We start from the raw sequence: 9,302 nt of genomic DNA on the forward strand, positions 1-9,302 counted from the left end.
CAGGCATCCAGGAGGAGGCTGTCTTCTGCAGGCATCCAGGAGGAGGCTGTCTTCTGCAGGCATCCAGGAGGAGGCTGTCTTCTGCAGGCATCCAGGAGGAGGTTGTCTTCTGCAGGCATCCAGGAGGAGGCTATCTTCTTCAGGCATCCAGGAGGAGGCTGTCTTCTGCAGGCATCCAAGAGGAGGCTGTCTTCTGCAGGCATCCAGGAGCAAGGTCTCTCTTCCACACTGGGAAGAGCTTTGAGCACTAGAAGTCCTCAAAGACCGCCTACACAGTGACACACTCCCTCCAACAAGGCCACACCCATCCCAACACAAGGCCACACCTCTTAATAGTGCCTCTTCCATTGCCTGAGCAGATTTCAAACCACTTCACTGATCCTTTAAATTATTCCATCCTTTTTTTTTTTTTGGATGCATATTTTAGATAGCAGGAGCCCTGCATGAAGAGATAAAGGTTTAGCACCTCCTTCCTCGAACCTTAAGGACAGCAGACTGCAGTGCTCTGGGCCGGCTGCCTCTCAGATGATGGGTTTGAAGAACATTGTTTCTGCAGCAGAGGACATACTAAGTTGCTTCTTCATTTCTAGTCAACAGGAGCTGGAGGAAACTTGACTCCAGTTATGATTTGGTTGTTTCTGATGGTATTTGACTAAACTCAATGGAGTTAGAAATAAACTACCTTATCTCCAGTATAGTGGAAATGTTGGAGGGGGCAGTAGATTGATGCTTTTAGCTGGCAAGCAGTCCACTGTTCTGGGGACCTTTAGGGAGCTTGGTTTGCAGCTTTGTGTGTTTTCCTCTGCTCTTAAGAGACATTCTTTTATTTCCTTTTACTTTCTTCAGAAGAGCAAATAGTCTGGGAAGCAGGATATGGGACAAAGTGGGAAGATTCAGTAGAATCCCTTGGGGCAGGGCATAAAACCTGAAATAGGTGTAACCCCTCAATTTCAGGGCCCTAGTGCAGCAAGAATCTCATTTATTCAAAGTCTGGTAGGATTGGATCCAGCTGAGCAGGTCTTGGAAAATCTCTTACCTGGTTGGGACCCCAGAATCCACTGCTTCCAGTGTGTGACTGACCCCATTATTGCTAGAGACATAGAATTCTCCAGAACCCTGGAGCCCTCTTAAAGATGGTCTACATTGGTGTCCAAACACAGTATGGAAGATGACATGAATATTTTAGGAGCCAAGCACATTGGTCTAAGTTCCCCAGTTCCACGTACTACATACATGCAAGGAAGAAAAGTGGCTTAGCAGCATGTTCAGGAACAGAAAACAGGTTTTCTAACTCAGCCTGCCTATGCTGCCAAGCTAGGCAGAACAGATTTGTGCATGAGCTGGGCAATGTACACACACACACACACACACACACACACACACACACACACACCCGCACGCACACACGCACGCACAATGGGAAATGTCATTCGGGAATGTGCTGTTGATGGTTCCAGCCCTTTACCCTTGTAAATGAATTAGAGGTTGAGGTATCAGTTTGCCCTGTTTAAACCTATTGCCATGAAGAGATTTCTCCTTATGGGGTCTACTCCATGCCAGTGGGAATCACCACCCTGTTTATCCTGGTCCACTAGTTCCATGCTTCAACATGGTTCTCATTACATCATGGATCCTTCATAACTCCTAATAAATGTGATGTACAAGGTAGTTGACTCCCCATTGTGAGATGGGGGTTTGAGAGAGGTAAGGAACACACCTTGTGGTAAATTTCTGTGAACAGGAGTTCCAGGGATGTGCTTTGCTGACTTGACAAGTTCTCTGCCTCCTAAACAGAGCAGCTGATGCTAATGGAGGAGCCTTCCCAATACAGATGGATATGGTTAACCCATATAGGGGAAATGATCAGAGACCAAATGGTGAGGCCAGGCAGGCTGGGAGAGCTCCATTCCTAAATTATGGAGGATGAGACAGCGTCAGCTGGGATGGAAATACTGCAGTTCAGGAATGAGATGGCCTGAAACCATTTTCCATTTCCGTTTTCCCTGAGCCAAGATTCAGTCTCAGGAGAAGTCAGTGGAGGGAGGAGGACTTCCCTCAGTGATTATTCCTTGGAGTAAAAGGAAGGATAAAGGGAGAAAAAAAATTAAACTTCTCCAAGAAAAAGAAAAGAGAAAGATAGTGACTTGGATTCCTTTAGTCTTCTCCGAGTGATTTCCTTGGGTTGCTAGAATTCTCCCTGAGCCTTTTCTCTGTGGATTTGTCTAGTAATTGCTTTGCTGTTCTGTTTACTCATTGTAAAATGGTGATAAAAATCCTGCCCAACAATGGGATTGGGAGTAGAAAATCGCATTTACCGCTCACCTCCGTGTTTCTGTTATCTTTATTTATCTGTAGAATAATGTCTTGTGGTTTCATTGTTGACTTATCTAGAGATAGTGGGCTTGGGTGCTTTTCAGTGATGTGACACATTTATCTTTTAATGCTCTTGAATGTGCTGTGACAATGCCAGTTGTCTCAGTTGACAGAAGCAGAAGTTAACAAGCAAACAAATGCCTGAAAGTGGGAGGGACTGCACATCTCTGAGTGTAACTGAGAAGAGCTGTGAGTCTATGTTCTAGGGGCTCAGACCTTCCACCAGAGATGCCTGAGGAGGACTTGTGCAGGCAGGAGCCTGATCTTTCTATGACGGGGAGACACCATTCTCCTAGTAGGAGCTCTTGGAGAGGTACCAACAGGGAGTTAGAATAGGAGATGCTCTATGTTCCCCTTTCTAACCTGGGAGTGACCTACTCATGGAGGGGAACTTTGCTCCACATGCTACAAGCCTTCTCCAAGAAGCTATTCCTTGGGAGAGACCCCACTTCTATATAGGTAGGTCTGTCTGGGGATAGTGATGCAGCTTATCTTTGGAAGAAGCTCTGGAGCTCAGCTGACAGGTCCACTCAAGCTTTAGCCCACGGGCTGGATTCTATGCAGCAAACTGCACACCTGCTCCAAAGAAGACAGGGCAGCATATTCTCTAAGCAGTTAATACAGGGGAAAAATTTGTCTGCATGCCCATGAATATTGAGTTATTGATCACTAAGTTTCACTGGCCTCGTGGCAGAGAGGGTAAATGCCCCTGCCTCTTGTCATTGTTTTGGCTCTTGGGTTGTTAGCAGGGTGAAGAAAGCAGAGGGTTGAAATGTGCTTGTGTGCTTAGATTTGTGTCTCCTGCATTCACTATTGCTACATGAATGGCACACTGAGTTGGCCACTGCATCTTTACTCTAGGCACCAGAGCGAGACACTCGGAGTGAAAGTATACTGACTGTGGTGGTTTGAATATGCTTGGCCTAGGGAGTGCAACCATTTGGAGATGTGATCTTGTTGGAGAAGGTGTGGTCTTGCTGGAGTAGGTGTGTCACTGTGGGTGTGGGTTTTAAGACCTTCCTCCTAGCTGCCTGGAGTCCAGTATTCTGCCTGTCTTTGGATGAAGATGTAGAACTCTCACCTCCTCTAGTCTCACATCTGCCTGGATGCTGCCATGCTCCCACCTTGATGATAATGGACTGAACCTCTGACCCTGTAAACCAGCCCCAGTGAAATGTAATCCTGTATAAGGTTACCTTGGTCATAGTGTCTGCTCATAGCAGTAAAACCCTAACCAAGGCACTGACCAACCAGTAGATTACCATAGTAAGAAATACTTTTTGTACCATGCCATTGAGATTTTTTTTTTTTTTTTTTTTTTTTTGGTGGTTGTTTGTTATAGTGAGAACTGACTGATTTAAGGAGAAACAGGCTGTTCTGATTTCAGGCTTGTTAACATTGGCAGTTGGGGAAATTATTCTCTGCAAAGCAACTCATGTTAACACTTGATATATACATAGCCTGTGACTTATACATAGCCCGTGATATATACATAGCAGGCTTATTTCCCAACACACATGCATCAAATGCTCATAGTAGCTTCATTTGTAATACCAGGAGCTGAAAAGAATTCAAATGGTCTTCAACTGCATGTTGCAGGAGGTTGAGAATGGGCTGAAAAATGAGAAAATAGAGAATGGGATTTGTTGGGGATGAATGACAAGGGAAGAACAGCAGCTGGAGGCACGTGTGGGGGTGACAGTGGCCTTTTTTAGCTTGACTAGAGTTGAATGTGTTATAAGCCCGAGGAAAGAGAGTGGCAGGAGATAGAAGCTGGAAGCTCAGAATCGGGAAGTCAGTGAATGGAGCCAGAATCTCAATAGTTCGAAGGCACAGGGATCCAAGGGTGTGAGAATTTTCTCCCTGGGGAAGGAGGGGCAGGCTAAGCAATGGTTATCCCCTTCTCCAAAGATGCCAGTGACAAACCAATATTCTTTCAAGTAAAGTCTACCTCCAGGTATTGATGACTTTATTAGGCTTACTCACAGATCATGGCTTATGGATGACTGACAGATCTGTGGTGATCTTAAAGCAGCCACATAGGTCTGGATTCAGAGAGGATGACTGTTGGCATAATTGTGCACTGTTCTTGAGTGTGAACTTGTCAGATGACAAAACCATGTTGCAAAAGGTTGGATGCATTTTGGAGGGTACAAGAAGTCCTGTAAAGTTTCATGAGGTAATGGCGGTCTCCCCTGCTTCACTCCAGCAGAGTGGCTCAGCTATTATCTTTGTGTAAAGCAGATTCCCCTTCCCCAAATCAGTTTATTGAAAAATAACTCTCACACAAGTTACTAATTTAAAAGTATGCAATTTGATTAGTTCCAAGGGCAACTTTCCATATACATATGTGTGTACGTATATACATACATCTCTTCTCTCTCTGTGTGTGTACATGTGTGTGAAGCATGTCCACACTTAAGACAACCAACATATGCATTACTCTCTAAATTTTCCCCCATTCTCCTTTGTAATCTTTCACCCATCTGTTTTTCCCCACTATGAACAAATCTGTGTACAAATTAAATCATGTAGTCTATATTCCTTTAATTTAAAGTTCTATTCAGCATTAGTCTTGTTTGATGTATTGATAATTCATCTGTTGTTGTTGTGTGTGTGTGTGCACATGCAGACTACAATATGTATACCCATTCTAGCCTTTGGTTATTACAAAGAATTTGTGTTTAAGTATGGACATATGCTCTCACGGGTATTTTTTTCACTGGGAAAGTATCTAGGACCAGAATGGTTGAGTCGTAAATGGTGTTTGCTTAGTAGCTGGAGAACGAGCCATACTGTTTTCCAAATGGTTTTCTATCCCTTAGAATTTTTATTAAGACTCTCTCAGCAGAAGGGAACTGGTGCCTGGTACTGTGAACCTAGGCAGATACCTGTGGCTGGTGAGGCCATGGGCCCTAGATGAGAGCCCAGTATTCCAGTTTCCTAAATGCTTTAACTTCTTGCTACATTCTAAATACTTATCCTTACACCACAGATAGGGTAGTCCTCATTCTGCATGAAAGAAACTTCTTTTTTGCAGTAGATAGAGACAATTGCAGAAAACCATAACTGGTCAAAATACAGAGAAGAACTGACTATGGATATTCAGCCCCAGATGATGGATGCATCTACAATAGAATTTTATACTTAAGAAGGGGAAATAGAGATTGTAAGAGCCACTAACTGCTTTGAGATTATGTCTTCTTTATATGATGGTGTTATGGTTTATATATGCTTTGGCCAAGGAGTGGCACTATTAGAAGATGTGGCCCCATTGGAGTAGGTGTGGCCTTGTTGGAGTAGGTGTGTCACTGTGGGTGTGGTCTTTAAGACCCTCATCCTAGCTGCCTGGAAGCCAGTATTCTGCTAGTAACCTTCAGATGAAGAAGTAGAACTCTCAGCTCCTCCAGCGCCATGCCTGCCTGGATGCTGCCATGCTCATGCCTTGATGATAATGGACTGAACTCTGAACCTGTAAGCCAACCCCAATTATATGTTGTCCTTTATAAGAGTTGCCTTGGTCATGGTGTCTATTCACTTCAGTAAAACCCTAACTAAGACAGATGGGAATTCTATGTCCATGGGAATCCCACAATATGGCCTAAACAAGACTGCACAATGATAACACTAGTCAACACAGCAACATGATGGGGAAGCTCCACCTGGCCTCGTCACTAGATGAAGAGCTACAGGCAATTAATGGCTCCACAGAGAGGGAGACTCAGTCTTCTCCAAGGAAGAGCTCCCTGATAAGGTACCCAGTCTCAAGTGGTTGACTCTAAACACATACACATACAAGCAACCAAACTGAAGTAGACTGGGCAGAATATATATCTATACATCAATAATAATTAGAGGTCAGAAGAGGTTATGAGCTTGCCCCTTGCCAGCAGTGGTATTGGGTGAGCTAGTCAGGGCAGTGCTAGAGGGTTTACCCTGGTGGTATGGGCATGTGAGCTGACCAGTTCAGCTACCTCCAGGTCCAGATCCAGTGCTCTTGAGTTGGTCCACCCCAACATCTACCCCATCTATGAATTGCTGGAACACGTGAAAAGGCCAGTCCTGTAGATCCAAAGCTGCAGGATCTCTATGACACAGGGAAACCACAGGATATCTGAGAGGAGTCCCAGTCAGGATCAGTATTGATAGGGTAGCAGAAGCCCGAGGCCTCGAACCAGACCAAGGACTCACTGTAATGAACATTTGCAAGTAAAGATGTGTGGACAAAAGGGTATACAGTGGGACACATTGTGACACACTACAGCTCCTACAATGAGCTTTTTTATTTTATTCTATTTGATTTTATTTTTCCTTTTATTATTTTATTATCTTTTGGGCGTAAGTTGCAAGAAAGGAGGGTGGATGCGAAGGGATGGGGGGATGAGTGGGGTTGGGGGGCATAATGTGAAATTCACCAAGAATCAGTAAAAAGTTAAAAAAAAAAAGAGCTCATGAATCTGAGAGGGATTGGAGGGGGCAGGGGAGGAGTAGGAGGGGCCCAGGAGTGGTGAGATGCTGCAAACCCTGTCCTTACACATAGGATCCTAAAACAGAGTCCCACCTGCAGCTTAGGAGATGCAGCTGCTTTCTATCCTCCCTGTCACTCATCGTTAAGCCAGGGTTTCTAATAGATTTGTATCTCTCTGTGCTTTGAACTTGCATTTCCTCATGAGGAGCTCTTTTTAGGGAGCTTATTTGCCATTCATGAACCAAATCAGATCATTCCCTTTTAAAATGGTGGTTTTTATTCATTTCCAGGAAGTAAGAACTATTTATTCTTAATTCGAACATGCTTTTTATAGGTTTTACAAGTATTTTACAGGATTTATAGTATTTCTCCCAGTCCGTGCTTGTTTTGTATGTGAGTATGAACACGTATGCACGTGTGTCTGAGGGTGCACACCCTGTCTGGGCACAGAGGCTAGACTACAATGTTGGCGAGCTTGGTGCTGGAGTTAACAGGTGTCTGTGGGATGCTTGGTTTGTTATGTGGTGCTGAGATCTGCATGAAGGCCCTCACGTGGCTGCACAGCAAGTGTGCACAGCCACTCAGCACCCCTCCAGTCCTGGAAGTTTTCTTCATTTATTTTCTTAATAGTGTGTTTTGAAAAGAAGACTTTAACACATTTTATGAAATACCAAAGGATTCCCCCTTTCCCCTCTACTGATCATCTGTTTAATCTTGTATCTGATAAATCTTCACCTAATTCAAAGCTGAGCAGTCTGTGCTATGGTACAATCCGGTGAGATGCCCCCTTCCATCTTAGCCCACCTGCTCCATACACATCCTTTAGCCGAGTGAGGAATGCACATCTGTGTGCTGATCCAGCCTGGTAAGACTCTGGAACTTGGCCTGCTCATGCCTTCCAACAATTAGGATGTATGATACAGCTTGTATGCAGGCTTAGCCTGAGGTAGCCTAGAATCTTATAAAGTACACCCATGAAAGAAGTTCACATGCCCAGGTCTCATCACAAAATGTAAAATAATATAGACCAATACCATATATTGTCCTACCCCAGTCTACCAGTCTGGTAGACATACTTTCTAATGAGAATTACCTATATGAACCCCAGCACACAGAACTTAAAAGAACAACCACAAATTTCATCAAAGTATTTAATGATTTTAAAGGCAAAAACAAACAGCTTATTGAGAACATTAATAAATGAGAACTTAATAAGAACAGTAATAAATGTCTGAGTATATATATATACAAGAAAATTCACATACAGTTGTATGAAATGAGGGAGAAAGTCCAGGATTTGAAAACTGAACTTAGGAAGTGACATAAATATTGAAAATAATTCAAACTGAAATGGAGATGGAATTGATAAATTCACTAAGAACTGGAAAAGCCAAGGGAAACATTATAAGTAGAATAGATCAAGTAGAAGAAAGAACAGCAGATAAAGTAAAAGAATTAGACCACACAGCAGATAATATGAACAATTAAAAAACACACATGAAAAGGACATGTAGAACCTATGGGGCACCATGATAAAAACAATATTTGAATTTTAGGCATAGATGAAAGACAGGGATCTCAGATCAAGTGCACAGGACAGATCTTCAACAAGATCATGAAAGAAAAACCCAAAATTATGAAAAAAATATGTAAGGAGCACACAGAACACCAATAGACAGGCCCAGAAAGGAAGCTACCCAAGGCCTATTATAGTTAAAACACAAGACATACAGAACAAAGGGATCATATTAAAACTGCATAAGTTAAGACTCAAATCATGCAAAGAAAAAGCCACCAGAATAACACATGACTTTCAATGGGAACTTTAAAAACCAAAAGCAACTGGAGCAACACACTCAAAGTTTAAGAGATCAGGATGCCAATCCAGTCCATTGTACTCAGAAAAACTGTCTGATATAGTTGAAGGAGAAGGAAAAATTCTATGATGTAAACATAACTACAAGTCCTAAAATAATTCATGTCCACCAAGCCAGCCCCACAGAGAATACTGGACGCATCACTGTGGATTGAAAAGAGGAATAAGCATAGGCAGGAGACTATAGGAAGGAAGGAAGGAAGGAAGGAAGGAAGGAAGGAAGGAAGGAAGGAACGAAGGAAGGAACGAAGGAAGGAAGAAAGGAAGGAAGGAAAGAAGGAAAGAAGTCCAGGTGTGGTGGTATATGTCTTTTATCCCAGCAGTTGGGAGGCAGAGGCAGGTTGATCTCTGTGAGTTTGTGGTCAGCCTGGTCAATAGAGTGAGTTCCAGGACAGCCAGAACTTCATAGTGAGACCCTTTATAAACAAACAAACAAACAAACAAAAAAAAAAAAGAAAAGAAAAGAAAAGAAAAAGAGAGAGAGAAAAAAAAGAAACAGAAACAAAGAAACAAAATCCATCTTCCTGCTATCTACAAGAGACATATTTTTCCCTTCAAACATGGGCACCACCTTAAAGTAAAAGC

This window comes from Mus caroli, chromosome 2 (assembly GCF_900094665.2).
Source record: "Mus caroli chromosome 2, CAROLI_EIJ_v1.1, whole genome shotgun sequence".
Taxonomy (NCBI): Eukaryota; Metazoa; Chordata; class Mammalia; order Rodentia; family Muridae; genus Mus; species Mus caroli.